Below are 14807 nucleotides of genomic sequence, written 5' to 3'. Positions count from 1 at the left end.
TAACAATAAATAGACCAGATTGCAGTTTTATAATGCTTGACAACTCGTTCACGCATTTTACGTTTTGTGTTTTCTTGCATTGCCATATATATATATATATATATATATATATATATATATATATATATATATATATATATATAAGACGGCTTCATTTCTGTAGTGGTTCTAGTTCTGTTTTAGGCCCCAGTCTTTCACAGTACCTCTATGTGTATTGGTATCTGCGTTAATCGTAGAACTATACTGCACCTTTACCCGCCGTGGTCGCGTAGTGGCTACGGCCTTGCGCTACTAAGCCCGAGGGCGCGAATTAGAATCCCGGGCCGCATTTCGATGGGGGTGAAATGCAAACATGTCCGTGTACCGTGCATTGGGTGCACGTTAAACAACATCAGGTGGTCAAAATTAATCCGGAGTCTCTCACTACAACGTGCCTCATAATCAAATCACGGCTTTGGCACGTAAAACCTCAGAATTTAATTTTTTTACGGCACCGTTCTTTTTGTAGATCATGGCATGGTACCCCGCAGGGGCGTCTGCGTCAGCAGGCGTTTGGTGTGTTGCGACACCACGGACCCGAGCACACGAGGGTCGGACCCTCCCGCGTCTAACCGTGCGCGGCTTAGCCGTGTCCGGGGAAAAGAGGATCCGGGGGGTTGAGCCAATGCTGATTGCTTGGACCTTTATGGCCCCTCGGCGGACGCAACACACCCCTTTGGCCTCGCCTTCACGTAGACGGCACCCCCGGACTGACCCACCCGGGGGAAACGGTAGTTGCCTCATCCTGTCCCCCTCTCCAATCTGCGTATTTCCCTCTTTCTTTCAATCTTTCCTGTCTTCTCCTCTATTCTATTTACTTCCGACTTTCCAGGCAGTGAGGGTTAACCTTGTGTGGTGCAACCAACCTTGGCTGTACATATTTGGTTATAGCGGCAACGTACAGTTGGCGTCTGCATGACTTGCTTCCTATATGTCCTGCGGTGTCCCCTTGTTGGGCTCCATGGTGGGCGGCTGGCGTTTCTGCCGAAATTTAGATATACCTATGGATCGTGCTTTCCCCAAACTCCCTGATCGCCCCCAGAAACGGGGGCGCACCGAAGATGTTTTCAAGTTTTTTGGCCACCAAATAGAGAATTTCCCGCGCTATCATGTAGTACACAGTGAAAGACCAGAGAAGACTGTGAGGATTATCTCACCGTTCCTCGTTTCCAAATGTATGACAGAAGCTATAGGCCCAGGCTACAAAGCAACTAAGTTGGCCAGCGGTGTCCTCCTCTTCGAGCTCCGCGACAAAAAACAGTATGAAAAGCTGCCTAAACTAGTCTCTTTCGGACAAATCTCACTTACGGTCACCCCTCACCGTACCATGAACACCATCCGTGGTGTAATATCAGACGATGACATGATGGAGCTCACTGAGGAAGAACTTTTGGAAGGACTCAAAGAACAGAACGTGGTTAACGTAAAGCGAATTAAGATGAGGCGCGATGGAAAGGAAATTCAAACGAAACATGTTATTCTTACCTTTGGTTCTAGTGGGCTACCCGAGACCATTGAGGCCGGGTATGTCAAGATCCGTGTCATGCCATACGTGCCTAACCCGCTCCGATGTTTTAAGTGCCAGCGATTCGGGCACAGTTCACAGAACTGCCGAGGCCGTCAGACTTGTGCAAAATGCAGTGCCAATGAACACCTTTCTGAAACATGTCAAAACACTCTCCACTGCGTGAACTGTGATGGGGAGCACGCCTCATATTCACGGTCCTGCCCATCCTGGAAGAAGGAAAAGGAAATCGTCACAATCAAAGTCAAAGAAAAAATGTCACAGTTTCGCCCTAAGGACGAAGCAATGAATGCGATAGCAACACAGCAATGTCATACGAAGTAAGGTGAGCGGCTTTGGTAGCAATATGAATTGTAGTAAACATGAGCTGATTAAGTAAGCAGGTGTGTTGCGGCGTAAGTAGACCGACATGAAGAGAGACTCGATGACCACGAGAAGGCGCGTATGAAACGGTGGTGTTGATGAGAAGCGCTTCCCGTGGGCAGCGCGTGCGAAGGGACACACCTGTAGTGCTGCACTGCCGATCCGGGCAGCATTGCATGTGTAGCGTGCGTTGGAAAATGTGGCCCGACCATTACTAACTGAATGAACAAGCGTGGTGTGAGCGCGCACAAACAAACATGAACAGATCACACTGAATGACTGCAGACAACGACTGTCAAAACGCTGGCAGCAAGCACATACGCCGCCGCGGGCGAAGGTACGTGCGGTCTATCGCTTCAACGGAAACTGAGCGGCGAATGCACGGCGCATAAAGGTCAGAGCCGTGGGGAGATAAAAGACGGTGCGGGCGAGCGAGCGAGCGAGCGACGAGCGCGGTTGTTGGCAGAGCATAAGTGCGCCCCCCCCCCCCCCCCCCCCCCCGCTCTTTCCGGCGCTGGCTTCCCGCTTCCTTGCTTGCGCGTGGGTGATTGAGTGCGTTCGCTCTCCGTGATGGCGCGCGTCCCCGCACGCTTCCGCTCGGGCATACGGCGCGCGGCGAAGATTTTATCTATAGGGAACCTCACGGCGACGGCGATGGCGACGGCGACGGCAGAAATCCGGTTGAAGTGTCCATATAATTGCTATCGCAATAAAATATTTCGTTCAAAGAGGCACGCAGGCGGGTGTCATGCCTGCCAAAGAACACCTTTGCCGAAGTGGCGCGTCAGGGGGCAGCGTCGCAACGGCTTCCGGCGGCTGTCCGGCCCACACACAGTGAGCCGGCAGTGACGCCATCCGCCCCCTCGGCGGCTGCAGCTAGCGCTGCTCCGCCAACTCACAAGAAGGGGCCATCGACCTCCGGGCTGGTGGCCTCCAGGGCCTCGTCCCTCGAGGCGAGGCCTTCTCGTCAAACCAACCGCTCGCAAGAGCGCGTGTCCAGCGCCTCACAAGAGGCGATGGACACAACAACCGGCCAGACGGCGCCACCAGCGCCTCAGGAGCGGCGAGAATCTTGCGATCGCTCCAAAAAAGAAAAAGCCCGCATCACAGGACCCGACAAGGGCTCTGTAGCTTAAGTTAGTCTCCTTTACACACAGCACAAAAAACACTTTCAACATGAATACACAAATAATGTAGTGGAACGTCAGAGGACTCCTACACAACCTCGATGACGTCAAAGAAATCCTACACAAGTTTAATCCGAAGGTGCTGTGTGTTCAGGAGACACACCTTAAATCTACACAATGCAACTTTCTCCGGCAATACGCCATCTTTCGCAAAGACCGCGATGACACCTTCGTGTCATCCGGCGGTGTTGCTATCGTAGTTGACAGAGGTGTTGCCTGTCGCGAACTGAAACTTCGTACGCCCCTAGAGGCAGTTGCTGTCCGAGGGGTATTGTTTGGCAGGATAGTCACTGTTAGCTCTATGTACATCCCTCCTAATTATCATCTTAATAAAACTGAATTTCAGAACTACATAGATGAACTTCCGGCACCATACATAGTTGTCGGAGATTTAAACGCACATAACACATTGTGGGGAGACTGTCGTTGCGATGCGAGAGGACGCCTAATTGAAAACTTTCTCTTTTCTTCAGGAGCATGTTTACTTAATAAGAAAGAGCCAACTTACTACAGCATGGCGCACAACACATACTCCTACATAGATTTAAGTATCGTGTCGAGTACACTGATTCCGTACCTGGAGTGGTCCGTTCTGAAGAACCCTTTTGGGAGCGACCACTTCCCAATCATGTTAAAACTGACAAGATCTATGTTCCCCACACATTCCCCGATGGAAGGTTGACTCGGCTAACTGGGAACGTTTCCAAGAACAAACTTATTTAAGCAGGGATGATATTGCCTCTTTAAATATAGACGATGCTGTAGCATATATAACGGGCTTTATAATTGAGACTGCCACAACGTGCATCCGTCAAACTAACGGACTGGCTAATAAACGTCGTATCCCGTGGTGGAACGAAGAATGCAAGGAAGCACGGAAAAATCAAAACAAAGCTTGGGGACGACTTCGCGACTCTCCAACCGCCGAAAACTTGATTAGTTTCAAATAAATAAAGTCCCAGGCTAGAAGAACACGTCGACGTGCTAAAAGGGAGAGTTGGAAGAAGTACATCTCCAGTATAAATTCTTACACGGATGAGACGAAAGTGTGGAATCGAGTAAATAAATTAAAAGGCCGGGAGGTACACCCACTCCCCTTAGTAAGTACTCAAGGAGAGAGCCTGGAAGATCAGGCTGGTTGTCTGGGCGAACACTTTGAATATATCTCCAGTGCGTCCCACTACACACAAGCATTTTTGAGAGTCAAAGAACGCGAAGAGCGACAGCCCCTAAAACGTAATGGTTCATCGAGCGAGGCCTACAACTATCCTTTTACTTTAACTGAACTGAAAGCATCCCTCGCTTGCTGCAATAACTCTGCGCCAGGCGGTGATCGTGTCATATATGAAATGATTAAGCACCTGAATCCTGAAGCGCTGAAAACACTCCTGTATCTTTTCAATGTCATGTGGGCGCATGGATATATCCCGTCATCGTGGAAGGAAGCTATAGTCATTCCCATGCTTAAACAAGGCAAAGACCCGTCCCTAGCCAGCAGCTACAGGCCAATAGCCCTAACAAGCTGTCTGCGCAAACTGTTTGAAAAAATGATCAACAGGCGCTTAATCTGTTTCCTTGAAAATAACAAATTACTAGACCCCTTCCAATGTGGTTTCAGGGAAGGTATGTCCACAACAGACCACCTGGTTCGCATTGAGTCTTATATTAGAGACGCTTTTATACATAAGCAGTTCTGTCTTTCAGTGTTCCTCGACCTAGAAAAAGCTTACGACACGACATGGCGCTACGGCATTCTCCGAGATCTCTCTGCGATGGGTGTCCGTGGCAACATGTTAAACACAATCGAAAGTTACCTATCAAATCGCACATTCCGCGTAAGAGTGGGCAACGCTCTTTCTAAGTCATTCACCCAAGAGACCGGTGTGCCACAAGGGGGCGTGCTTAGTTGCACACTATTTATTGTCAAAATGAGTTCCCTGCACACAGTCATCCCACGCACTATGTTTTATTCTGTTTATGTCGACGATGTGCAGATAGCCTTAAGTCATGCAATATTGCCATCTGCGAACGACAAGTGCAGCTGGGAATAAACAGATTGTCCCAATGGGCAGATGAGAACGGTTTAAAGTAAACGCCCAGAGGAGCACTTGCGTACTCTTTACAAACAAGAGAGGCATAACGCCTGTGCCCAGTATAGAAATCAAAAGAGATGCGCTCTCTGTGAGCAGCGAGCATAAGTTTCTAGGCATTATTTTATATTCGAAGCTTACATTTATTCCTCATATTATCTGAGGGCGAAATGCCTGAAGACAATGAACCTTTTAAGCTTCTGTCGCGTACGACTTGGGGTAGTGATCGAAAGTGTCTGCTTAACCTCTATAGAAGTCTTGTCCGCTCACGCCTCGATTACGGAGCTATAGTGTATAATTCCAAAACGCCAAGTGCATTAAAAATATTAGACCCCGTTCACCATCTGGGTATCCGCCTTGCGACCGGTGCTTTCAGGACAAGTCCAATCCAGAGCCTCTACGTAGAGTCAAATCAGTGGTCACTTCATCTGCAGCGGTCATACAGCAGTTTTACATATTTTCTGAAAGTACAAGCAAACATTGAACATCCCTCTTATTCAACTATAAATGATGTGACCGCTGCCACACTCTTCCATAATCGACCTGCAGCGAGAAAGCCATTCTCTTTGCGTGTGAGGAATCTTAGTGAGGAAATGGGTGTTCCGCTGCTTGAACAATGTCCTATGGCTCCAGCGAAACTGTTGCCGCCGTGGCACTGGCAACTCATAGAGTGTGACACATCGTTCGTAGAGGTCACTAAACACGCGCCAGAGGCACACATTAAAATGCATTTCTTAGAACTCCAATCTAAATACTCGTGTACACAGTTTTACACAGATGCTTCTAAGTCACATGCCGGGGTATCTTATGCAGCCGTCGTCCCAACCTTTTCGGAATCCGGTGTACTCCACCCGGAAACGAGTATCTTTACGGCTGAGGCCTATGCACTATATTGTCGGCTGTGAATCATATAAGGGCATCAAAACTTCAAAAAGCAATTATATTTACAGACTCCCTAAGCGTGGTGAAAGCTCTGATGTCACTCTGCAAAAACAAAAACCCTGTACTTACTGAGCTCTATTCCAGTTTATGCAGAGCGTATATATCTAACCAGCATGTGACTATATGCTGGGTGCCTGGCCATAGAGGCATTGATGGTAATGTGCTTGCAGACCAGTTGGCCACATCAACTACATCGCAAGCTATTAATCCTGCGGCTACTATTCCTCCCGCAGATCTGAAGCCTTTTCTGCGAAGAAAACTGCGAAACCACTGGCAGCGCTTGTGGGGCGCTGAAACAAATAATAAGCTTCACTTAATTAAGCCACAGTTAGGTTTCTGGTCACCCGCAACGAAAACACGACGAACTGATGTCCTGTTCTGTCGTCTAAGAATAGGACACACATATGGTACTCACAATTTTCTGTTAAATGGAAATGATCCTCCAACCTGTGGTAGATGTAGTGAGAGGCTGACCGTCCTCCATGTCCTCGTGGAGTGCCGGGAAGCCGAAACAGAAAGAAAGAAATATTTTCCACAAGCGTACCGATATCATGTCCCGCTTCACCCCATTATGTTTCTTGGCGAAGAACCAATTTTTAATGCCAAAGCAGTCGTCGATTTTTTGAACGATGTGGTCCTGCATGTTATTAGCCCAACTAGTTCGTAGCGCATCCTCTCTCCAGAGGATGCCGCTGTGATAGCTTTTTATAGCACATGCCTCCAGGCCCTTGTGGTTCAAGGGCTCTGTTTAGGCAGTAGTGCTTCTTGCCAATTACTGCATCTTAAATATTTTAAATATCGTGTCATTACCTCTCAATGCATTCTTCATTTCATAGTACACCTCATGTCATTGCCATGATTTTAGTACATGTATATTTTACGCACTTTACAGCGATTATTTTTAGGCCCTTTTACAGCCACGCTTCATCTACTTCTCAGAATTCATCGCTCCACTGCACACTCACAAACACTGGCATGGCGCTCTTTGGCCATAACTGGCCCTTGCGCCATAAAACACCACATCATCATCATCATCATCATCATCATCATCATCATCATCATCATCATCATCATCATCATCATCATCATCATCATCGTGGCATGGTAGAACTAAAAAAAAAATCATCTTTGTTGCACATGCAGACTGCTGGCGGCTCATGGCACTGACAAGATCGGTCGTCGCAAGCCGCCGGCCCCTTCCCCTCCTCACCCGTCCCAACTTCGCCCACTCGAGATTTGGTAATCCTGGGCAGTACACGAAGTAATCAAGAAAAGAAAGAATGCTCAGTTGTATACGCGAGTGTCTATGTTTACTCACGTTGCTCAGTGTGGGTCTGCAAACAGTGACACGGTCTTGGTCAAAAGCGTACAGAAAATGCCCAGCTTAGTTCCGGCAAACTTCAGTCCATGTAGGGAAGCTCGCATCCTTCATCCCTTGAGCTCATTTAGTTGATAAAGTGCATAAAATTATCCTCTTCAACCTCTGAGGTTCTGCAGCGCAGAGTGGGATATGTACAAGCCGCGCCACAGAAATATGTCCGCAACATCACTCTGGCCAGGCGAGCAGATCGCTGCATGCTTTTAACGACGCCTGCATATCGGCACTGGCTTCCCAATAAGTTATTGCGCTTTGTATAAGCGCTATTTACGAAGAAGTTACACGTGAGATAGATTTTCAGATGTAGATCATTATTCACTCGTAGTACAAAAAGAAAAGAAAGTTTTGTTCAACACATTAATCCAGGGCAACAAAACATACAAATGACACTAAAGAGGCACTGAATATCAAATTCTGGCCGCTGCGCAAAGAGAGGAATTCGTAATCGTTAAATCTTTCTCTCTCAAGGGTAGGTATGAAATGAATATTTTGTCACTGTTTCCAAACGAAACTGTATCGCTTATACAAAATCCGTTTGCTAATGGGCGACTTCGTACCCTCAGTAAATTAATGTGCGAACATTATCGATCATTTCTTTAAAACCGTCATTAATGTCGCTACAGAAAAAGAAAGCATTTGTTAATTGCAGTCAGCTCTAAACTAAAATACGAAGCTGTGCATAAAAAAATGTATGGATGGCTCCCACAGACGAAGATTTTTAAAAGAACGCGATTTGTGTTATAGGCATGCTTCGCGAAAATAAATCACGTCATCAAAAATGGACTAGCACCGTATTGTTGCGAAATTCTCTCCCTGACTTCGGCACGAATTTCGCCGCAACTCTCTTCATTCGGCCCGAGTCCAAGGACTTCGAGCCGACACCTGAGGCCCCTAAAAGCAAAGTGCTGGCTCTTTAAATAAAGTTTATTTCTTCTTCTTCTTCTTGACAGCGCAAGCTGGAAAAAGAGCTTGACGTGATAGAGGTATAAAAGAAAGACAAAAAAGAAGAATCAGTCGCCTTCATCGATTCCTCCGGTTCTACCCTCATTTACAGCGACAGCAGCAGGCTCTTATAAGGCGGACTCGGCCGTCTCCTCAAGAACGACTTCTTTGTGATGCACACAACGTCGCATCTGTCCACTTCAGTAGTACATGCCGTGGCCCTTGAAGTGCACGCACAGACGCCGTCACTCTCCGAGTCTGCGTGGAGAACAAAGCCCTGTACAGACTAATAATTTAATGGTGAGGTTTATCATCCGCAAACGGCACAGTTGGTTAAAGGGCTGCCGTATAATGGAGGGCTCCTGATTCATTTTGACCGCAGCTTTTTTTTTATGCACTCAAGGGACGGTACACGAGTGCTTTTGTATATCGCCCCCATTGGAATGCGACCGCCGCGGCTGGGAATCGATCCCGTAACCTCGTGCTTAGCAGCAGAACACCCTATCCCCCTGAGTCACAGCGGGACGCCCTGTATAGATGGCGAAGCTCAAAAAGCTTGGTGTCTTCACCCAAGTTACAATTTTTCTCTATATATACCCGTCAATGTAGTGTCTTTTTTAAAGCGAAGCTTTATATGGCTATGCGAAATCGCCTTTCCACAGAAAACTATCATCATCAGCATTGTCTCGAGCGTCATCGTCTTCTTCCGCAGCTGACTCGTTGGCTCATGCTCGGCACGCGCTCGTGCCACTGCTCCCGCGTTCGTCGTCGTCGATTGCTTACACAGCTGCCTGCGTTGCCGCTCATCATTCCAGCGTATAATTTCACTTCTCTTCTGTCGTCTTACGGGAAGGCCGCGTTTACGGGGGTACGGGCCATTCATTGTATTACGTACCGGACAGATTAAATTTTGAAGCCATTTAATTTCGAAGATTCGTAAGCGGCAATGGGCGGGCGAATGCTGCTAACCACGGCGCCGAGCAAACTCGAGACATCGAACGCAAGCGACAACGGCAGATTTCGGGCTTACCGTCAGTGACGTCGTTCTCTCCGTCGCAGCCGAACGTATGTGTAACCTCATAATTGAGAAATAATTTAATGAACCCTCGGGATTAACCCAGTGATAAACACCGAGGCCGCACGTTTCAGCTTCGCTGGTTAACCATCTTCACGAAGTGGAAGGGCCGCCGAATTTTTTTATATATACGCAACGGCAATGTAAGAAAACTGAAGGGGAAAATCACAGAAAGACACAACGCACACTGGATAAAGACTACAGGACGAGGCTTAGAGAGACGGCGTAACGGGGGGCGTCTTGCTTGTGCGCGGGGTGTCTTTCGCTGGTCTTCACCCTCGATCTTGTACCAAATGACCCAGCTCTCGACTTTCTTTAATGCAAAAGGAATTGGTTCTACGTTAGCAACGCATTTCCATACAATAAAGAAAACTAAATGCTGCGCGATGTCACGGTGGCTAACGTGTGCGACTCCGAACTCTGCAGCGACGCAGGGGCACTAATTCGATTTTCAAAGGCGGTGGGGAGCAAAGTTTTGTTTTAACACGATTATCATTTTTGGGAAACTTTGGCCACATTGCGGTATGTATGCATGTATGGGCTACGGTTGTTCGTATCAAACCTCTTTCACGTCGCATTCAATTTAAAAAAAATATTTTGGACATTTTTCAATTAGAAAAAATGTCACAGTTTCGCCCTAAGGGCGAAGCAATGAATGCGATAGCAACACAGCAATGTGACACGAAGTAAGGTGAGCGGCTTTGGTAGCAATATTAATTGTAGTAAACATGAGCTGATTAAGTAAGCAGGTGTGCTGCGGCGTAAGTAGAGCGACATGAAGAGAGACTCGATGACCACGAGAAGGCGCGTGTGAAACGGTGGTGTTGATGAGAAAGCGCTTCCCGTGGGCAGCGCGTGCGAAGGGACACACCTGTAGCGCTGCACTGCCGATCCGGGCAGCATTGCATGTGTAGCGTGCGTTGGAAAATGTGGCCCGACTATTACTAAAACTGAATGAGCAAGCGTGGTGTGAGCGCGCACAAGCAAACATAAATAGATCACACTGAATGACCGCAGACAACGACTGTCAAAACGCTGGCAGCAAGCGCACATACGTCGCAGTGGGCGAAGGTACGTGCGGTCTATCGCTTCAACGGAAACTGAGCGGCGAATTCACAGCGCATAGAAAAGGTCAGAGCCGTGTGGAGATAAGAGACAGTGCGGCCGGCGAGCGACGAGCGCGGTTGTTGGCAGAGTAGAGGTGCGCAATACGATGTGGCACTACATTGCTCGATTTCAAATCTCACTTACGTCGACAGTCATCCTGAGATGGATTTTTTCTTCGCCATATGGCTTGAGTAGCGCTGAGGTTGAGGAAGTGGCCTGATGACGACGACGCATAACGATAACGACTTAAGGAAACGGACGGATAAAGTAATATCACCGAAGTGCATAAAATGGATTGAAAAGAACAGAGAGGCATGTTGTACATCCATAGTATAAAATATAAAACTTGAGTTCCGGAAACGGGCACAGTAACAAGCTGAAGGCACGCAGCCGCGGTTCTTCGTTAGCGGCGTGACAAGAAGTATACGCGAAGGCGTACTTAACGAAGCCGCTCAGTGTGCGGAGGAACAGAGTCGTCCACGGAGAGCGCACGCTTCGTGTCAGTGCAGTATGTATAAACGACAAAAGAAGGCCTGCGCCACACACGCATTAGCAGCCGCAGCGTACCCGCGGATCGCTCGAAGGCAAAGTTAATGGTGCCAGTTCTCCTCTGCGCCGATCGGATTTTCGCCTTGTCCCGACCTCCACTCATTCGATGCGGCCTCGAACACTGGAAGGGTCGGCACGTGTGCAACGCCGAGCTCCTCTGCGTTGATCACCTTACAGCGAGTCTTTGTCAGTGAACTCTCTTTGTCTCGTTCTCGCGCTGGCAACTTCCTTTAGATTCTATACAGTATTTGGTGATCTTCGGGGACCCTGTGTATTGCTTTATGTGAGAGAACCGCATAACGTGCAAACATTAGAAGCGAAAGGCGTTTCCGCTATACCAACCAACACGTCATATAACACGTGTACATTGCGGATCAAGTAAAAAAAAACATCATCTCATCACTAAAAAACATAAAATAAGCGGACACATTTGAGGCCACATTGATTACTATAAGTTTAGTCCAAAGCGTGAAGATAGATATTCGAGCTCTTATTAGATAACACTATTGAGGATTTGCTAACGCGTGTGTCGCCAGAACTTGCTATTTATATAGCTTCTAAACCAAGAGTGTCATGTCACACTTACTCCTGTATAGAACAGATGTTTCTATTAATCTAGGTATGCAGCTGGATCTCTTGCAGAGGAGGGAAATGAAGCCGTTAGTCGGAAAGCTTTGATCGAGCGGCCGTGGCCAAGAGAACGGGATGGCGATAAACCTAAGTATCACGACGACCACAAGGGCGACGACGATCATGATGATTATGACGGTGATGATTTCTGACAGATGCCGTGAAATCTAAATAAAGCCGGCTAAATAGTTTTCGCTGTGATACGTACATGTTGCATTAACGAAGTGTTCCCGGTCAGTGATTACAAAATATTCCTCACAGCCCATGGGAAACAAGGAAGATGCCCTGTGAAAGTAGAAAAACGGAGGACAAAGAGAAACCAGCATGATAACATCAACGCGAACTTAAATGCGCAATGGTTTCAGACCCTGGTGCAATATCTTCGTTTCAATAATGAAAGTGGACGGACTTATGAGCAGATAAACGTAAGGAATGCAAATATTGTATTTGTCGCTGAAGATATAGATTTACTGTTATCCATAAAGAGTCGTAATACCAGGTATGTTTACCGTGCTTCTTGGGTTCTTAAAAGTGTTCTTGCGTGTAGCAAGGCCCACGATCTGTTACTCGTATCATGATGACATCAGCAGGCTCAAGGCCATTCCGCCCCCGCGCTGAGGCGAGCAGCATTTAAGAATGACGAGGGTGATGTAGACATGGCCATAAGGGGCCATATTACGTAGGGATTCTGTCCATTCATCTTTTCGTCGTTGGCCGGTTTGAGGACAGGTGTTCGCTATCGCTAGTATCGGCCACTCGCTCGTAATAGTGATAATAAACGAATAGAATCTAAGGAAAAGGAACGTACTTAATATGGCGCCCGATTTCCAAATTCTCCAGGTGGCCATGATTATCTGGACAGAAACCGGTTGTTATTCGCATCGCGAGCGAGGGTGTAAAGACGAGCGAGCGCATATAGACGGGTGCGGAGATGCTGATACGGAAGGCCAGACATGGAAAGCAAAACACCAAGAAAAAAAAGTGGAAGCGCCTAGACGACGCCCACGTGCGGTCGTTTATGCTTGCTGAAAACTGCCCAACGCTAGACGAAATGGAGCCGCACGCGCCTTCCGTTTATCTGCGCGCTTCCGTCACTGGGCTGACAGGCTACGGCCAGACGGGCGCGACCGGCAGTCTCGCGGGGCTTTCCTAAGATTGCACGTCCGCGAAAGGAAGCTCGGTTACACGCACGAGTGTATCATACGCATTTAGACACACGTGCATCGGGTCACCGCAAAGGCAGTAGTCGTTATTCCTCGAAAAACAATTTTCTCAGCGGAAAACATCACAAAGTTGGTTTTACGCCTTCGTCGTCGAACAGATTTGGTAAGTTTTCAAGCGCCCATTGTACTCATTAGTTTTGCAAGTGGCTAAAATTAGTGGTTCCGCCTAAAAACTTGCCGGTACATGTACTATTCCATTGCAACATTACTTTGTTGTAGACTCCTTGTATCTAACCACTGAATGTATGCTACCTGAAGGGACGTATATTGAGACTTCGATAAGTGAACATATACGAACAATACTCAGGGGCCCGTTTACCGAAGCTTCACTTCTTCAGTCATGAATTACAATGGGGCTGTCAATAGACGTGATAAACTTATAAAATATTATTCCGCTGTGCTGCACACTCCATTGAAATAAAAATAATAGGATGTTCCTTTGTACGTGCTGTAGTTTGTCCTCTTCATCACAGAATAATTATATCTTGAATTTTAAAGGAAAATAACTGAAACACCGGTTCAAAAGCCACGCACAAGTTAATTATTGGCGGCAAGCATTGCGAAGAAAATTTTATTACTTCACCATTGCTCAGGGAACGCGGCGCCTAAGGCAAGCCTTTAAACGGGGTAATGCGTTCACTAAAGTGATCGTATATGTATAAATATGCTTCACACTAAAGTAAAATGGAGCCACAGTGAGTGAACAGAGCGATCATTTTAACCGTGACCCAACGTCCATGGTTTGTGAAACCAAAGCTGTCTTTCGCTCTTCCACTGCGTATGGCGTCATTTTTATATCCTAGTAGGTCACGCGATCACTGAGTAGAGCTTTTGTCTACGCGTGTATTATAAAGAAATAATATTGACCTTTTCGCGGTGATCCCGTGAGCGCTGCTTTGTTTGATCACGTGGTCATGCGTCCATTGCTTGCCTCAACTGCCTCCACATCTACAATTCATGTGTATGATGCCCCCCGGTACGACTTAGCAAACCTCTATTTCAGAAGATATCGTAGGCAGTGACTGGGTGGACGAAACGAATCTTTGGCCACAGCTTCAGATAACATGCAAAAACGCTTTCGCAGCTATGTCCAAACGGCGCGAGCAGCGTATGTGTGGTGCTTCTAAAATCGGGGCTAAATGTGTATTCCAGGCTATCCAAACTTTCCGCTCATGAATTGAATCAGGGTTAGTGTGTTTTTATCTTCGTTTTTTATTTGACAAATATTTTGAAGCAGCGGCTCGTCACGTTTCTGACGCAGTAAAGTTCCTCGGTGCGGTCACTATCTGAATATTTTCCGCCTAATCGCTCGCAAATGTGCTCACTTCTGATAGATTTGTTCTTTCTGCACACAAGGCTTGGAACGTAGCTGTTCTTTACTTTGTAATACCTTGTAGCAATGACATTATTGTCGCTAGTAACTCGCTTACTCTAGTGCGCTATCGGTGTAGTCCGTCTTTTATTGCGCGTATATAATGCGCCTATATTCAAGTGTGTGCCCATTCACTTATTCATTGACACGGTGGTGATAGTGCGGGCGTAAGTTTCTGTACTTATTGGGGTACACGTGTGTAAATACTGTGCGTGAAACTTGCTATGACATGAAGCGGCGCTACTCTCTTTGTCATTGTTTAACGAGCGGTACTCACTCTTGCCGACGTTCCGGTGTTGAAGTTTTTGAACGTTAGCGATACAACGCTGGCGGATGAGCAAATTTCTGTATCCTCGAGGAAAGCCGTACATCTCGAAGTGCCGGT

At 47.2% G+C, this 14807-nt stretch overlaps 1 protein-coding gene across 2 annotated transcripts in view; it reads left to right on the top strand.

Annotated features, from left to right (window-relative positions):
- Positions 1 to 14807, top strand: part of LOC119443012 (techylectin-5A) — a 73216-nt gene that overhangs the window by 20101 nt on the left and 38308 nt on the right. The window contains exon 1 of one of the 2 annotated variants that reach the window (XM_037708119.2): positions 12935 to 13153. The exons of the other annotated variant lie outside the window; for it this stretch is intronic. The gene's annotated coding sequence lies outside the window, so the exon portion shown is untranslated. Of the gene's footprint in view, positions 1 to 12934; positions 13154 to 14807 lie in introns of those variants that run through there. 2 annotated transcript variants of the gene reach the window in all.

Source organism: Dermacentor silvarum, chromosome 2 (assembly GCF_013339745.2).
Source record: "Dermacentor silvarum isolate Dsil-2018 chromosome 2, BIME_Dsil_1.4, whole genome shotgun sequence".
NCBI classification, from domain to species: Eukaryota; Metazoa; Arthropoda; class Arachnida; order Ixodida; family Ixodidae; genus Dermacentor; species Dermacentor silvarum.
This window is presented reverse-complemented; position numbering and strand designations above follow the sequence as displayed.